Source organism: Nicotiana tabacum, chromosome 17 (assembly GCF_000715075.1).
Source record: "Nicotiana tabacum cultivar K326 chromosome 17, ASM71507v2, whole genome shotgun sequence".
Taxonomy (NCBI): domain Eukaryota; kingdom Viridiplantae; phylum Streptophyta; class Magnoliopsida; order Solanales; family Solanaceae; genus Nicotiana; species Nicotiana tabacum.
This window is the reverse complement of record NC_134096.1, coordinates 94,448,244-94,467,318: the sequence shown is the minus strand read 5'-3', so window position 1 is coordinate 94,467,318 and position 19,075 is coordinate 94,448,244. Positions and strand designations below refer to the sequence as shown.

At 41.1% G+C, this 19,075-nt stretch overlaps 1 non-coding gene across 1 annotated transcript; it reads left to right on the top strand.

Moving 5' to 3' along the window:
- Positions 1-1,236: 1,236 nt before the first annotated feature.
- On the top strand, positions 1,237-1,343 carry LOC142172353 (small nucleolar RNA R71). Its single transcript, XR_012701714.1, has one exon. It is a non-coding gene; the product is annotated as a small nucleolar RNA R71 (small nucleolar RNA).
- The last annotated feature ends 17,732 nt before the right edge of the window (positions 1,344-19,075 follow it).

The window sequence follows — 19,075 nt, the reverse complement described above, 5'->3', positions numbered from 1 at the left end:
CAACCTTTTTGCATACCCAGGCATCTCCCTCAAGGCGTCAATCAATGGAATGTCCACCTGGATTTTGTTTAACATCTCCATGAATTTTTTATACTGCTCATTCTTCTGATATTTGGCCAATCTCTGTGGGAAGGGTGCTGGAGGTCGCTTCTTTCCTGTGACTTGAGTTTGATCCTGCTAGGGCACTGTTTCTAATGCCTTCTCTTGCACTACCTCAGTCTCCTTCGCAGCCTCTTTTTATTTGCTTGTTTCCTCTTGTGCATGTTGTACTGTTACCTCTATTAACCCTATTGAATCATCTACCTCAATTGGTACTGGCACAAGTATCTCAGTTTGTCGGCTTCCGCGAGTAATTTCTTACTCTAGATCAAGATCTCTACCATTTCTTAGACTCACCGCCATAAGCTGCTTCGGGCCCTGCTCTTTTGGATTGACATGTGTGTTTGCATGTAACGTCCCTTGGGTCGATTATTCAGAGCCATTGATATCTTCCCTAATTGAATCTCAATGCCTTTTATCGATGAGTCATCTGCTTCCACCTTCTCTTGTATTTTTCCATTGGACCCATTCAATTATTGCAGCATTCCTTTAATTTCAGACAACCCATCATCTTGTCTCAGTATCTGTTGTTGTTGAGGCTGTTGATAAGCTAGCTACTGATTTTTCTGATTGTAACCCTGTTGCCTTTGGTAAGGCACAACTTGACCTTGTGGTCGCATAGCTCCAGGATTGTTGTTGTTATTGTACTGCTGCTGTGCTGGTCTATACAACTTGATTCTGCTGCCCCCAATTCTAACCACCTTGCCTCTGTCCTCCATAGTTGCCCACATAGTTCATATTTTCCTGATAGTTCTGGTTGTCACTTTCACCATTCCACGAGCACACATATGGTTGGTTAATACATGGTGTACATAAGCCTCCATTAGTCGGGTCAACTACATGTACCTGCTTCTGGCCTGATTCGTCAATCTTCTTGGTGAGGATACTCATTTGCGTCATCAGAGTGGCCATATTCTCGGCTATGGAATTGTTTGGGTCCAAAGCCACTAAGTGAACTCAGAGGTGATTGTAGTGTCTCTTGTCATCCATCCTGAGTTTTGAGCCATTTTATCTAGCAGGACTTTACACTCTCTAAATGATTTGCTAAAAAATGCTCCTCCTACTGAAGCATCAACATCGGCCTTCAAGCTATCTGCCAATCCCATATAAAACCTTTGTCCCAACATCTGATCTGGAATGCCATGATGTGGACACTTAACCAGCATCCCCTTGAACCTCTCCCACGTTTCTTGTAGTGTTTCAGCTGATTTCTGCCTGAAGCTCAATATCTCACCAACTTGCTTGGTAGTCTTATTTGGCGGGTAGAACTTGTTCAAGAATTGCTTGACCAATTCCTCCTATGTGGTGATGGAATTTATGGGGAGAGATTTGATCCAAGTATGAGCTTCTCCAGTCACTGAGAATGGAAACAATAATAGTCTGATTGCTTCCTGTGTCACATTCGGATGCCTTTGAGTGACACAAATTGACAAAAAGTTTTTCAGATACTGCTGTGGATCTTCAATGTATGACTCTAAGAATAGTCCCTTGTTTTGCAGTAGATGTAGCATGTTATTTATGATTTGAAATAACTCCGCTTGTATCTGCGGGACTGTAATTGCGGTTGTCAGATTTTCAGTGGTGGGTTGTGCCCAATCATACAAGGTCACTTCTGGCACAAGAGGTGCCACACCCTGATTATTCGGGTCAATCACATTGTTTCGGTTATTTTGGTCGTCTATGACGTCACCCATGTCTAGTTCGATTCGTTCTGTTAAGTTTTGTTGTCGTTTGTCCTTCTTGTTTGCATGATTTAATGCCTAAAAAACTTTTTCAGGATTCGATAATGCTTCAAACAATTCACCAGTTCTTGAGGAATTTCTAGGCATGCACATGTAACACCCAAGACTACAAACGTTAGAATTTCAATATAATTAATTTAAAATGAAGAAAATTAATTAAACTAAGAATCCTAGAAATTCTTCTAGCTATAATTAATAACACCGTTAAGTCCCCGGCAACAGTGCCAAAATTTGATCCCCCCCCAACTATGCCTCCTAAGAGGTCTAGCGGTCGTTGCAAATATAATCCGGTTTACAAGTCCGGAGTCGAATCCCACATGGAATTAACCTACTAATTACAACTACTAGACTCGCACGAATTCAAGTAATCAACCTTCAGAAATATTAAATAACGATTTGAATGTTTACTAACTAAGAGCAAAGTAATTAAAATGTAGTAATTTATAACTAATAGGGAAAAGGTTGTGGACGAGATTTGGAACAGTCTAAGGTTATGATTTCCCCTATTGTCGGAATCCTCCCCGCTACGTTTTTTATAAATTTGCCTAAGTATTCTCTACCGATCGTGAGTACTTTGAGTGTCGTAATTCTCTTTCGAGTAACTACCACAATTTACTAGATATATTCTTCCAAACTACACTAGCTGACTCTAATTTACCGCTCACTAGGATCGCACCAAGGTTTCGTTATTCCTAACCCATCTTTAAACCCTCCATATTAATTCCTCACATACGTTAGGAGTGATGTTGTTCAACAATTACCTAAATATGTATTCTTTTTCAAGCAATACGCACTAAATAGGCACAGTCGATTGAGAGCTCTTCAATCAACCACAATGTAAACGTAGTTGAATAAGTAGGAAAAAAAAACAAAGGCAAATCTATATTAAACTTAGTAGAAAATCATCTTCCAATAGGTTCCATCAAACCCTAGATTAGAAGTTTAGCTACTCATATTCGTTGTAACAATTTTTCAAGTATTTTGCATGAGCAAATTACAAAGAAAAGATGAAGGAATGAAGAACTCGATGATTTTCTCCTCCAAAAATTGTTCCACATGATGTTCTTGCCTCTGGTCGCCAAAACTCTCCTAAAATGGTGTTTAATGACTATTTATATGTGTAGGGACAAGACCTAGACAAAACAACCAAGTCCAAAACCAAAAAGGAGATGAAATAGGCTTTTAAAATCCGGAACACCCTCTCTACAGGCCTCGCGTCACGACCTCTATCGCGAGCTCCATCTCGCTGTAACCCTGGAGGTGCAAGCTCAAACGCGAGCTTTAATCCTCGCCTCGCCTGCTCTAACGTGAGCAAATTGGCTCGCTACGCCTGCTGCTGCTTCGTTTCTCATTCTGCCTAACTCTTTCATTTCATATTTTCTCTTCTTTTTTCCAATTCTTCTTTTGTCTTCTTTTGATTTGTCTTCAATGTTGGCACAATAATATATCATAATATTTTCCGTCATCAAATAATCACGAACCATTCTTGTAGTATATAAAATCTCTACTTTGCTCTAAATTTCATCTTCAGTGTACCTACACATAAAATAAACTCAATTAAGCATAAATATAGTAGAGTTTAGCATTAAAGCCCCAAATGTAAGGTAAGTAATGCACTAAAAATATGAAATTTTAGCCACCTTATTGATGAAAATTCGATTAACCACCTGCTAATCCCCTCCGCATTTCTGCTCCTCCCCACCTATATATACTGTTATGAGGTTATAATTACTATTTATATAATTTTAGTAAAATTTTACAAATAAAATTATGTTTTGCGTCAAAATTATTGGGTTTAGATGTATTTAACGGTAGATCCGTCCTAGACACATAAAGAGATGTACAAGCATAAATCTAAAGTGGACAATATCGTTATGGGCTGAACTGTTACCCAAAAAAACTCAACTAAATCTCTAAGGGATCGTTTGGTTCGCGGACGGAATTATCCTGGGATTATAATTCGGGATTAATAATCCCTTGGGTTACTTAGCGCTAATACTTTGTTTGGTTCGTTGGATTAAAAATGGGATATATATATAATCTAAAATATGTGTTTGGGTTAAAGGTGTATAAACTTGGATAAAATTCTATTTTCTATTTTAACCTTGGATATTGCACGACTTATACAAACAATATTTCTTAATAAAAAACTCCGTCCAACAATATTTTCTTATCATACTAAACTCAAATACTCAACTCCAATAAAAAGCTTTATCAAACTCCAACTAACAGAATTGGGAAAAATCAAAGATATTAGTTCATACCATCCAAGATGCAAGATAATTATATTCTTGCTGCACTGTTGGAAAGAAGTGCACAAACTGAAGTTAAAATAATGTAGAAATATGCAGAAAAATGCATAATCAATGCAGAAAAATGCAAAAACTATGCAGAAATTATGCAGAAAATGCAGAAATTATGCAAAAAGAGTGCAGAATTATAACGACCCGGTCGGTCATTTCGAGAGTTGTAGCCTTGTTCCCCCATTTACTGCTCCTTTTTTGTGTTGTATAGCTTTTATATGACTTATCGGGTTAGTTGGTTCGGGTTCGGAGAGATTTCGGAATGAATTGAGACACTTAGTCTCATAATGGAAAGCTTAAGTTGGAAAAGTTGACTGGATGTTGACTTATGTGTTAACGACCCTGGATTTGCATTTTGATGGTCCCGTTAGCTCCGTTAGGTAATTTTGGACTTAGGAGCATGTTCGGATTGTGATTTGGAGGTCCGTAGTTGAATTAGGCTTGAAATGGCGAAAGTTGAATTTTTGGGAAGTTTGACCGGGAGTGGACTTTTTGATATCGAGGTTGGATTCCGATTCTGAAAATTGGAGTAGGTCTGTGGTGTCATTTGTGACTTGTGTGCAAAACCTGGGGTCAATCGGACGTGATTTGATAGGTTTAGGTGCCGGTTGTAGAAATTTGGAAATTCAAAGTTCATCAGGCTTGAATCCATGTGCGATTCATGTTTTTGATATTGTTTGAGGAGATTTGAGGGTTCGACTAAGTTCGTATAATATTTTAAGACTTGCTGGTATGTTTGGTTGAGGTCCCGGGGGTCTCAAGTTGATTTCGAATGATTTTCGGAATGATGTCTGAAGTTGAAGAGTTGCTGAAGATTTGCAACTGCTGGTGTAATCGCACTGGCGGATTGAAACCGCAGATGCGAGCTCGCAGAAGCGAGAAAGGGACCGCAGAAGTGGTCAAGAAGGAAGCTGGCAGAGGTCGCATGTGTGAGGTCCTTTCCGTGCCTGCGTGTCCGCAGATGCGGGTATGGGATCGCAGAAGCACATGGGCGCTTGGTGAGGCAGCTTCGCAGAAGCGGACGGCCCGTCGTAGAAGCGTATTTGCATAAGCGGACTGGGCACCGCAGAAGCGTGAAAGGCCGCAGATGCGATCAAGTGGAACCGCAGAAGCGGTTTTGTCGGGTAGAATTAAAAACATTAGGGTTCGCGATTTTCTTAATTTTCAAACATTTTGAGCTCGAACTAGGGTGATGTTTGAGAGGGTTTTCGAGGGAATTCTTGAGGTAAGTCCCTTGTGATTGTTTTTGATCAATAATCTTGTGTCCCCATTTATTTTCCACCTAGTTTGGGTGTTTTTGATGTGTAATTTGGGAGTTTGAGGCTAGGGATTTGGAGAGTTGATTTGGGGGATTTGGATGATGATTGGGTGTTGGATTTTGATAAAATTTGTATAGTTGGACTCATGGTTGAATGGGCTTTCGGATTTTGTGAGTTTTGTTGGATTCCGAGACGTGGGCGCGGGGGTGGTTTTGAACCAATTTCGGATTTTTGAGTTATAACTTAGTAATTTCTTGTGGAATTGATTCCTTTAGCCCGTGTTGATTGTATTGTACTGTTTGTGGCTAGATTCGGGACATTTGGAGGCCTATTTGCGAGGTAAAGGCATATTGGAGTAGAGATTTGCTCGGATTGAGGTAAGTAACACTTCTAAACTTGGCTCTGAGGGTTCGAAACCCCCAAAATATGTATTATATTATTGGTGTTGAGGTGACGCACATGCCAAGTGACGGGTGTGCGGGCATGCAACGTGAGAATTGTGGCCTGGTTGATTCCATGGCACTGTATAGTGGACTTATCTTGTTGATGTTCGTGTTTTCATCATGTGATAAAGTAATTAAGCTGTTAAACATGCTAGAGATAATGTCTAGGCTATATGTCCGTACTGTTAGGACCCATAGTGGTCGTTTCTTGCTCTTATCTTACTGATTTTATTGATATTTCGTACTCAGTCATATTCATTCATTTCACATCATATCTCAGTCTCTGTTGTTATTTATTGATGCATCATATCATTGTTTTCGGGCTAGTTTCATTGACATGGTGAGTGTGAGCACATGAGGCTGTCAGCATGGTGCATCACATACAGCATGTGCATTGGCATGTAAGAGTAGAGAAGTTATATTCTTCTTATCATTCAGATTTGATCTATTTTACTGTTTTGAGTTTATCTGCTGAACTTGAAAGCATGCCTACGTTTCTGCATTGTTACTTCCATATTGAACTGTGTAGGTTGAGTTCGTCACTACTTTCAGTCCAAAGTTTGGATTTGTTACTTATTGAGTTGGTTGTACTCACGTTACGCCCTACACCTCGTGTGCAGATCCAGGTGCTTCCGGTCACAGCGGCTGCTGAGTGTGGAGTCAGGATCTCGGGAGACTATCGAGGTAGCTGCATGACGTTCGCAAACCTTGACCCTCCTTCGTTATCTTTACTTATATTTCAGTTTTTACTCTTTAGACATTATATTAGACTATCTTCTGTTGTAGATGCTCATGTACTTTGTGACACCCCAGTTTTGGGAGAGATTGTATAGGGTTGCGTATTTATTTCTATTTTCAAAGGTTTTCCTTAAATATTAACTGCTTCCGTATTTTTATTTTCAAAGCTTTTGGTTATGTTGGAATATTTGAGTAATTGGCTTGCCTAGTTCCACGATAGGCGCCATCACGACGGTTGGTTTTGGGTCGTGATAAGTTGGTATCAGAGCCTAGGTTACATAGGTCTCAGGAGTCATGAGCAGGTTTAGTAGAGTCTTACGGATCGGTACGGAGACATTTGTACTTATCTTCAAGAGGCTGCTGAACCCTTAGAAAATTTCACATTCTTGTATTCTTGTCGTGCGGATTTGTTGATTCCGATAACTAAACTTCTGTTATTCTATTCTCTCATAGATGGTGAGGACACGTACTACTGGGCATGATGGACAGCCACCAGTACCACCAGCTAGGGTCATGAAAGGCCGAGATCATGGTAGAGGCCGCGGTAGGGGCAGGGGTGCAGCTCGTATAGCAGCTAGGGAAGCACCTGCAGACCCACCAGTCGCTCCAGCTTAGGAGCAGATACCAGATACAGTTGAGACAGTGGGGCCAACTTAAGGACCAGTTGTGCCCATCGTGATTCCAGGCCTTCAGGAGGCCTTAGCTCAGATTCTAACCGTATGTACCAGTCTTGCTCAGGCGGTGTCTGTTCCGGCCGCAGCAGCCACTTCTCAGGCCGGGGGAGGTACTCAGACTCCCACCGCCCGTACAACCGAGTAGGTGATGCCGGGACTCCAGAATCCGGGGGCACTATCAACCCAGCCGTCTGTAGTTGCTCAGGCCCCGGTAGTCCCCGTTATGGCTAATGATGAGTAGAGGAGAGTTGATAGATGTGGGAGACTTCGACCTCCATCATTTAGCGGTGCTAAGTCAGAGGATGCTCAAGGATTTTTGCATAAGTGCGAGCGGATGCTTCAGACATCGGGTATTCTGGAGACTAGTGGGGTTTCGTTCACTACTTTTCAGTTTTTTGGGGTTGCCTTCAGATGCTGGGAGGCTTATGAGAGGCGCATGCCGGTCGGTGCAGCACCACTTACATGGCAGGAGTTCTCCATTCTCTTCTTGGAGAAGTTCGTGTCGCAGTCTCGCAGAGAGGAGCTGCGCAGATAGTTTGAGCAGCTTCGTCAGGATGGCATGTCTGTGACGCAGTACGAGATGAGTTTTTCTGAGTTAGCTCGTCACGCAGTTTGGTTGGTTCCCACTGATAGGGAGAGGATCATGAGGTTCATTGATGGCCTCACATATCAGTTGCGGTTGCTTATGACTCGGGAGAGGGTACCTGGTGCTACTTTTAATGTAGTCAACATTGCTCGGCAGATAGAGATGGTACACAGTCAGGAGCGGGGTGAGAGGGAGGCCAAGAGGCCTCGTAGGTCAGGAGGTTTTAGTGGTGTTCCTTCTAGAGGTTAGTTCCACTACGGCAGGGGTCGTCCTTATAGGCATGCTCAGACGGCTCATCCAGTTCACCGCGGTGCATCATCCGGCCATGGTTCATACAGTACACATCAGGGCCAGTCATCTCTCAATGCCCTTCCAGCTCAGGGTTCATCCCATACACCTTTAGTTCAAGGCTCATCGGCACCTGGTTCTTCTAGCGGGTATTCTGGTGCTCGGGGCTCCCTTCAGTCCCCACCGCCATTCGCAGGGAGGAGTTGTTTTGAGTGTGGATATATGTGTCACATCAAGAGGTATTGTCCCCGCCTTACGGGAGGTCCATCTCAGCAGAGGAGTCAGACTACGGCTTCAGCACCAGTTACTTCACCACCCGCTCAGCCAGCTCGGGGTAGGGCCCAGTCAGCTAGAGGTCGCCCTAGAGGGGGAGGCCGATCAGGTGGCGGTCAGGCCCGATTCTATGCTATTCTTGCCAGACCAGATGTTGTTGCTTCAGATGCAGTGATCACATGTATTGTCTCAGTTTGCCACAGGGATGCCTCTGTATTATTTGACCCTGGTTCCACTTATTCATATGTATCATCGTATTTTGCTCATCATTCGGACATGCCCCGTGAGTCCTTAATTTCATATATTCATGTCTCTATGCCCGTGGCCGATACTACTATTGTGGACCGTGTATATCGATCATGTGTGGTGACTATTGGGGGATTGGAGACCAGAGTTGTTCTTTTGCTGCTTAGTATAGTGGACTTTGACGTGATTTTGGGTATGGATTGGTTGTCGCCCTGTCATGCGATTCTAGATTGTCACGCTAAGACTGTGACGTTAGCGATGCCTGGATTGCCAAGGATTGAGTGGAGAGGTTCTCTAGACTATGTTCCCAGCATAGTGATTTCATATTTGAATGCCCAGCAGATGGTTGGGAAAGGTTGTTTATCTTATCTGGCCTATGTGAGGGATGTTAGTGCTGATGCTCCCACTATTGATTATGTTCCAGTGGTGCGGAAATTTTCGGATGTGTTTCCTGCAGATCTACCGGGCATGCCGCCCGACAAGGACATTGACTTCGGTATTGACTTGGTCTCGGGCACTCAGCCCATTTCTATCCCACCGTATCGTATGGCACCAGCTGAGTTGAAAGAATTGATGGAGCAGCTTCAGGAACTCCTTGATAAGGGGTTTATTAGGCCTAGTGTGTCACCTTGGGATGCATCCGTTTTGTTTGTGAAGAAGAAGGATGGCACTATGAGGATGTGCATTGATTATAGGCAGTTGAATAAAGTTACAATCAAGAACAAGTATCCTTTGCCGCGTATTGATGATCTGTTTGACCAGCTTCAAGGAGCGAGGGTGTTCTCCAAGATTGATTTGAGGTCTGGGTATCACCAGTTGAAGATTCGTGACTCGGATATTCTAAAGACAGCATTCAGGACTCGTTATGGTCATTATGAGTTCCTTGTGATGTCTTTTGGGCTGACCAATGCTCCGGCAACGTTCATGCATATGATGAACAGTGTATTTCAGCCTTATCTCGACTCATTTGTCATAGTGTTCATTGATGATATCCCGGTGTACTCTCATAGCCAGCAGGAGCATGCCCAGCATTTGAGGATTGTGTTGCAATGGTTGAGGGAGGAGAAGCTGTCACAACCCAAAACTACGTGACCGGCACCCGGAACACTACCCGACCCGAGCAAACCAAACCATGTGATGCACCCAAATCATATGCATGAAAACCAATTTAACTGCAGAAGCTCCATGAAAATCATATACATTTTCAAGTTAAATGATAACATATTTTCCAATTTAAAATCACACATGACGTCTTTCATGATAATAACAATGAGACTAAGTAAAATAAATATACTTGCATGTGTGTCATGTACAACCCCGTTACTACAACCTTCACAACTATCTATGGAGCCTCTATACCAAAAAATAGAACTAACGGTTGGAGTAATTCCAACAAAATAAAATAAGGAAAAACATGATAGCTACCACGAAATAAAAGTGGTGCTTCATAATACCTCGAAAAGAGAGTCATCCTAGCCTGACCGAATGCCACGTATTATACATCATCCTGAAATATGTAAAGTAAGCAGGGCCCTGGAGGGGCCCCCCTAAGGGCTGAGTACACCACAACGGTACTCAATAAGTGTCATAGACTCTCTCTAACTTAAGTTCTTGGGACAAACTTTATAAAAATAATGCACCAATATTTTATATAAACGATAAGAAATTTTTATCAATTCATGACCCTTGTTATTTTAAATAACAACCAAGTGAAATATAACCAGCAATATAAACTTTTAAAACATTTACATCAATCCAAGATTTTGGATAAAATCATATAAAAAATTATTCCATTTGCTTTAAGTCATCGAAATCACTTTCGGCTCTTTAGGCCTACACATAAGAAAATCATCCTTACCTTTCACTGGGAGTACTATACCATCACCGACATAAGAAGGTCAACTAGGTTATGTACCTAGCGGTAAGTATCATATACCCTACTTGCTCAGGTCGTCTCATCATAGTGACGTACGAATCAACTCATCCATGCTAATAATAGCACAAAATAATACTCTCTCGAGGGAGAGCACTTTGTCGTAGTCTATACCACAAAGTGGCCATCTACGCCTACACCGGCACATGTAGTTTTATGACAACGAACACGATATATCCGAAGCTAATCTCGGTGTCACAAGTAACTCCCAAAATATTTGATACTTCAAAAATAGATTCATAGCATAGTAGCCTCAAAGGATCTATTTTTATCAAATCATAGCATTTATAAAAATCTAAATCATTTGAACAAAATTTAAATAAATAACCTTTTACATGCTAAAGCCTTTAGCAATTTAACATCCATCTTTAAAATATACCACAAGTGCCATTCTGTTCGTCAATTTCCAAAAAAAAAATACTTTATACGAAAACTTATCTTTAGCACTCAAATATGTATACTCTTGTAAATACGTAAGTTTTGATAAAAACTTATAACATTTACCTTGGTGTCATTTTGCCAACAAGATTTAAAATAAAATTTTATAAAACAGCATGACACTACATATGCAACATAATATTTTAATACATGGAGACATTCGTGTTTGTTTGTCCCCACAAGCACAAAAGCACATTTGAAAACAACTTAAGTATTAACTCGAAACATACTTTTAGAGAAAGTCCCTCAACAAGAGTAAATTTTAATCAACTTACCTCGCTTTCACTTTATTAATATTCACAAGCTTCCAATCCTCATCCATCATTCCAATGTTGATTAAAATGTTCAACATCACCAACAAGTTGATATCTATAATTAGATATCCTAATTACATCAGAATATGACCTAAGATATTGATCAACATCCATATATGGCTCATAAGTTGGCTACAAGCCTTCAACAACTCAAATCGCCAAATAGTTTTACATTCTAGACCATTCAACTTCATTCTTATGTTTTAATACCCATTCGAAGTCATTAATGATACTACATCAATTGTCCATTGCCACCAAGTTACTATTCATCATCTTCCATAATCAAAACTTGCAAAATATACAATTCGGGTAATTACTTAGTTGATCACTTTCATCTTTTACTAACAAATAATTCCATAGGTTCATTGTATTCATAAATTTCATTGCCAAGATTACCATTCATCTTCTCTCTTATTTTCTCAAAAGTACTATTCATGCCATGAACTAGAGTTTTATAATCCAATCTTTCAACCATTAAAACTTGTAACAAATGCTTTAAATACTTCTAACTACTCATAATAAACGAGTTTGAAGCATTGAAATTACCTCTAGTAGCTTAATCTTGAAAAATTACAACTTTGGTGAATTTAGTGTTTTTGAGGATTTGACGATGAAATCTAGCATTTGGATGCAAGAATGATGTTAGAACTCATGTATATTGAGTAAGAATCAATCCAAAACATCATTAACAACTTACCTTAGTTGATTGGACTTGATTTGAGCTCAAAATTGCCTTTTTCACCTCAAGAACTCTAACCCCCAAATACTCAAAATACTTTCCTCCCCCGACCTTGTATTTATAAGCCCGGATTTCTAGGTTTCGGATGCGGCCCTGGATGCTTCACATCCCCACTTCACTCCTCTTTGAAGCTCAGATGCGAACCTAGACGCTATGGCAGCACTTCACTGCCAGCCTTTCTTTCGAACGCGGCCCCGGATGCTTCGCATCCGTAGACTCCTCTGCCAGCCTTTGGTAATTTGGTCATAACTTCTTGTAAGAATGTCCAAATGACAAACGGTTTGAAGAGTTAGAAACTAGACTCAAAGATCTTTCATTTGATAGGTTTTACATCACATAACTGCGTATATAAATGTAGATATGATCGTCCAAACTTTGGTCTTGTGCATACTCATTTGGAACTTTAGTCTATCATGTAATTTCCAACTTGACTTAGAGTTAGGGCTCTTCTTAGACCCCACATCACTTATAGTATGCCTCGTACACTTATTATCATATCCAATTGATATCCATTATATTAATAGTCCTCGCCTACATATAAAATAATATAATTAGCGCACATCAACTTTCTTAATAGCGCTTAAGTACTTCGAAATTTTCTGGGGTGCTATAGAAGCTTTATGCCAAGTTCTCCAAGTGTGAATTTTAGCTCAGTTCAGTGGCATTCTTGGGGAACGTGGTGTCCAGTGAGGGTATTTAGGTGGATCCGAAGAAGATAGAGGCGGTTCAGAGTTGGCCCAGACCGTCCTCAGCTACGGAGATTCGGATCTTGGCTTGTCCAGTTATTATCATCGCTTTGTGGAGGGATTCATATTTATTGCATCAGCCTTGACCAAATTGTCCCTTTCAAGTGGTCGAATGAGTGTGAGGAGAGCTTTCAGAAGCTCAAGGTTGCCTTGACCACAGCTCTAGTTCTAGTTTTGCCTTCAGCTTCAGGCTCTTATACAGTATATTGTGATACTTCTCGGATTGGTATTGGGTGTGTCTTGATACAGGAGGGTATAGTGATTACTTATGCTTCGCGCCAATTGAAGCCTCATGAGAAGAACTACCATGTTCGTGATTTGGAGTTAGCTGCCATCGTTCATGCATAGAAGATTTGGAGGCATTATATCTACGGTGTGTCTTGTGAGGTGTTTACGGATCATCGGAGCCTCCAGCACTTGTTCAAACAGAATGATATAAATTTGAGGCAGCGGAGATGGTTGGATCTGCTAAAGGACTATAATATCACCATTCTGTATCATCCCGTGAAGGCCAATGTGGTGGCTGATGCCTTGAGTAGAAAGGCGGTAAGTATGGGTAGTCTTGTATTCATTCCTGGGAGAGAGACCTCTTGTAGTTGATGTTCAGGCTTTGGCCAACCAGTTCGTGGGATAGGATATTTCGGAGCCCAGCCGGGTTCTAGCTTGTGTGGTTTCTCGGTATTCCTTATATGATCGCATCAGAGAGCGCCAGTGTAATGATCCTCATTTGCTTGTCCTTAAGGACACGGTTCAGCACGGTGATGCCAGAGATGTGACTATTGGGGATGATGGGGTAACTAGGATGCAGGGTCGGATTTGTGTGCCCAATGTGGATGGGCTACGTGAGTTGATTCTTGAGGAGGCCCACAATTTGCGGTATTCCATTCATCCGGGTGCCGCGAAGATATATCAGGACTTGAGGCAGCACTATTGGTGGAGGAGAATGAAGAAGGATATCGTGGGGTTTGTAGCTCAGTGCCTTAACTGTCAGCAGGTGAAGTATGAGCATGCGAGACCAGGTGGATTGCTTCAGAGGTTAGAGATTCTAGAGTAGAAGTGGGAGCGGATCACCATAGATTTCATGGTTGGGCTCCCACGGACTTCGATGCTATTTTGGTGATTGTGGATCCGCTGAACAAGTCCGCACATTTTATTCCAGTTGGTACTACCTATTCTTCGGAGAGGTTGGCTGAGATTTACATCCGAGAGATTGTCCGCCTTTACGGTGTGCCAGTGTCCATCATTTCATATCGAGGCATGCAGTTTACATCACAGTTCTAGAGAGCAGTACAGCGAGAGTTGGGCACCCAGGTTGAGTTGAGCACAACATTTCACCCTCAGACGGACGGACAGACCGAGCGCACTATTTAGATATTGGAGGACATGTTACGCGCGTGTGTCGTTGATTTTGGGGGTTCTTGGGATCAGTTTCTGCCACTCACGGAGTTTGCCTACAACAACAGCTACCAATCGAGCATTTAGATGGCTCAGTATAAGGCTTTGTATGGGAGACGGTGTAGATCTCCAGTGGGTTGGTTCGAGCCAGGGGAGGCTAGGATATTGGGTACTGACTTGGTTTAAGATGCATTGGACAAGGTTAAATTGATTCAGGAGCGGCTTCGTACGGTGCAGTCCAGACATAAGAGTTATGCCGAAAGAAAGGTCCGTGATATTGCTTACATGGTTGGGGAGAAGGTCTTACTGAAGGTTTCACCCACGAAGGGTGTTATAAGGTTCGGAAAGAAGGGGAAGTTGAGCCCTCGGTACATTAGGCCGTTTGAGGTGCTTTGGAGGATTGGGGGAAGTGGCTTACGAGCTTGCCTTACCACCTAGTTTGTCGGGTGTGCATCCAGTATTTCATGTTTCTATGCTCCGGAAGTAAATTGGCGATCTGTCTCATGTTTTGGATTTCAGAACGGTTCAGTTGGATGGTGATTTGACTTACGATGTGGAGCCGATGGCCATTTTGGATTGGCAGGTTCAGAAGTTGAGGTTAAAGGATATAGCTTCAGTGAAGGTGCAGTGGAGAGGTCAGCCCATTGAGGAGGCTACTTGGGATACCGAGCGAGAGATGCAGAGTAGATATCCACGCCTATTTGAGACTCCAAGTATGTTTCTAGATCCATTCGAGGACGAACGTTTATTTAAGATGGGGAATATGTAATGACCCGGCAGGTCGTTTTGAGAGTTGTAGCCATGTTCCCCCATTTACTGCTCCTTTTGTGTTGTATAGGTGTTATATGACTTATCGGGTTAGTTGGTTCGGGTCCGGAGAGATTTCGGAATGAATTGAGACACTTAGTCTCATAATAGAAAGCTTAAGTTGAAAAAGTTGACCGGATGTTGACTTATGTGTAAACGACCCGAATTTGCATTTTGGTGATTCCGTTAGCTCCTTTAGGTGATTTTGGACTTAGGAGCGTATCCGGATTGTGATTTGAATGTCTATAGTTGAATTAGGCTTGAAATGGCGAAAGTTGAATTTTTGAAAAGTTTGACCGGGAGTGGACTTTTTGATATCGGGGTCGGATTCCGATTTCGGAAGTTGGAGTATGTCTGTGGTGTCATTTGTGACTTGTGTGCAAAAATTGGGGTCAATCGGACGTGATTTGATAGGTTTAGGTGCCGGTTGTAGAAATTTGAAAATTCAAAGTTCATTAGGCTTGAATCCATGTGCGATTCGTATTTTTGATGTTGTTTGAGGAGATTTGAGGTTTCGATTAAGTTCGTATGATGTTTTAAAACTTGTTTGTATGTTTGGTTGAGGTCCCGGGGGCCTCGGGTTGATTTCAGATGATTTTCATAACGAGATTTGATGTTGAAGAGTTGCTGAAGATTTGCAACTGCTAGTGTAATCGCACCTGCGGATTGGGAACCGCAGATGTGAGCTCGCAGAAGCGAGAAAGGGACCGCAGAAGCGGTCAAGAAGAAAGCTGGCAGAGCTCGCAGGTGCGAGGTCGTTTCCTCACCTGCGTGTCCGCAGATGCGGGTATGGGATCGCAGAAGCGCATGGGCGCTTGGTGAGGCAGCTTCGTAGAAGCGGACGGCCCGTTGCAGAAGCGTATCCGTATAAGCGGACTGGGCACCACAAAAGCGTGAAAGGCCGCAGATGCGGTCAAGTAAACCGCAAAAGCGGTTTAGCTGGGCAGAATTAAAAACATAAGGGTTCGCAATTTTCTTCATTTTCAAACATTTTGAGCTCGGACTAGGGCAATTTTTGGGAGGGTTTTCGAGGGGATTCTTGAGGTAAGTCCCTTTTTGCTTATTTTTAATCAATAATCTTGTATCCGCATTGGTTTTCCACCTAGTTTGGGTGTTTTTTAGGTGTAATTTAGGAGTTTGAGGCTAGGGATTTGGAGAGTTGATTTAGGGGATTTGGGTGACGATTGGGTGTTGGATTTTGATAAAAAATTGTATAGTTGGACTCGTGGTTGAATGGGCTTTCGGATTTTGTGAGTTTTGTTGGATTCCGAGACGTGGACCCAGGGGCGATTTTGAACCAATTTCGGATTTTTGAGTTATAACTTAGCAATTTCTTGTGGAATTTATTCCTTTAGCCTGTGTTGATTGTATTGTACTGTTTGTGGCTAGATTCGGGTCATTTGAAGACCGATTTGTGAGGCAAAGGCGTATTGGAGTAGGGATTTGCTCGGATTGAGGTAAGTAATACTTCTAAACTTGGCTCTAAGGGTTCGAAATCCCAAAATATGTATTATGTGATTGGTGTTGAGGTGACGCACATGCCAAGTGACGGGCGTGCGGGCATGCACCATGAGAATTGTGGCCTGGTTGATTCCATGGCACTATATAGTGGACTTATCTTGTTGATGTCCGTATTTTCATCATGTGATAAAGTAATTAAGTTGTTAAACATAGTTAGAGATCATGTCTAGGCTATATGCTGGTACTGTTAGGACCCATAGTGGTTGTTTCTTGTTGTTATCTTACTGATTTTATTGATATTTCGTACTCAATCATATTCATTCATTTCACATCATATCTTAGTCTCTGTTGTTATTTATTGATGCATCATATCATTATTTTCGGGCTAGTTTCATTGACACGGTGAGCCCGTGAGAGAGACTGGAGAGATTGATGACTGAGCGAGGCCGAGGGCCTGACTATGAGTGACATTTATGGGATCGGGCTGCACGCCGCAGCGGTTATACTGATGATAGCGCTTGGGCTGAAGGAGCCCCTGAAGGAGCCCCTCCGAAGTCTGTACACCCTCAGTGAGCGTGGTTGATTATATTAAGGGATGGATCTTCCCTGGACATGGATCTTGTCCGAAGCATTATTTACCTGGGGATGGATCTTCCCCACAGGTTGGATTGGCCATATACAGTACTAAGCGATTGAGCAATTGAGAGTGTGAGCACATGAGGCTGTCAGCATGGTGCATCACATACAGCATGTGCATTGGCATGTAAGAGTAGAGAAGTTATATTCTTCTTATCATTCAGATTTGATCTATTTTACTGTTTTGAGTTTATCTGCTGAACTTGAAAGCATGCCTACGTTTCTGCACTGTTTCTTCTATATTGAACTGTGTCGGTTGAGTTCGTCACTACTTTCAGTCCAAAGTTTGGATTTGTTACTTATTGAGTTGGTTGTACTCACGCTACACCCTGCACCTCGTGTGCAGATCCAGGTGCTTCCGGTCACGGCAGCTGCTGAGTGTGGAGTCAGGATCTCGGGAGACTATCGAGGTAGTTGCATGACGTTCGCAGACCTTGACCTTCCTTCGTTATCTTTACTTGAATTTCAGTTTTTACTCTTTAGACATTGTATTAGACTATCTTCCGTTGTAGATGCACATGTACTCGGTGACACCACGGTTTTGGGAGAGATTGTATTGGGTTGCGTATTTATTTCTGTTTTCAAAGGTTTTCCTTAAATATTAACTGCTTCCGTATTTTTTTTTCAAAGCTTTTGGTTATGTTGGAATAGTTGAGTAATTGGCTTGCCTAGTTCTACGATAGGCGTCATCACGACGGTTGGTTTTGGGTCGTGACAAGAATCAATGCAGAAATAATGTAGAAACATTGCAGAAAAATGCGGGAATTATGCAGAAACTGTGCAGAAATAATGCAGAAAAGTGCAGGAATTGTGCAAAAATTATTCAAATACAATGCAAATAAATACAAGAACTGTGCAAAACTCCAGCAAAAAGAAAGTATAAACTGCGGCTAATATCTATTTCGGTTGTATCGTATGTACTGATGCAGTGAAAAGGGGTTTTGGAGAGGTAATTATGTCTTAACGAAATCTTTATCCAAGGAATTATAATCCTGGTATTGTTATTCCACCTCCAATGTGGGATAAGTTTATACTAATATTTGGTATAAAATTATACCAGGATTATTTACTACCAGTAACCAAACATGAAATAAATTTAACCCCAATTTTTATACTGGTATATCCCACTTAATACCTGTAACCAAACGACCCCTAATATCTCAAGTTTCTTGTCATTTCATTTTACTTTAAATTTATTTTATTAAAAAAATGAGAATATAGTGACTGATATACCAGTCTTTTTTGACCAACTCACTCGTTGAACCTTGCACGTCAATCAATTGATTATTGGTTTGGTCATAGATGTTTCTATTAAGCTGGGAATAATTAGTGGTGAGCATGTGTGGTATTCTTCATTGGAAACAGAATCCGAAATTGCACGGCAAAACGTAGTTAAACAAATAATTTCTTGTGCCTAGCTAAGACATGAGATAGTTTCCTATTTGATTAAAATTCAAACAGAGTTTTTCTAGTTATTTATCATCCTTCTAGTAATTTCACATTTAATGTAAAACAATTACTTCAAAGTAGAAGCTCAAAAAATATTAACTCATGGCACTTAATTGCCAAAGTGCTAAATAATTTTAAGCATATTTGGACTTATCTTGCGAGTAATTGACATTGTATAGTCACTCTAAAAAAAAAAATAAAAATAAAAATAAAAAAATAAATATATATATATATATATATATATATATATATATATATATATATATATTATATATTATATATATTATATATTATATATATATATATATATATTATATATTATATACAAAAATTATACAGTTTTTATATGTAAATAGTTTCTACCGCGAGCTACCTTGCTTATAAACCCAATGGAATCATTCCTTAAAACCGAACTTCCACATCCTATAACTTTTGCAAACGTTTCAGCCATGCTACCAAATGTAAAATTGTAAAATTGGTCCCATTCTCACCCCATCTAAGTAAAT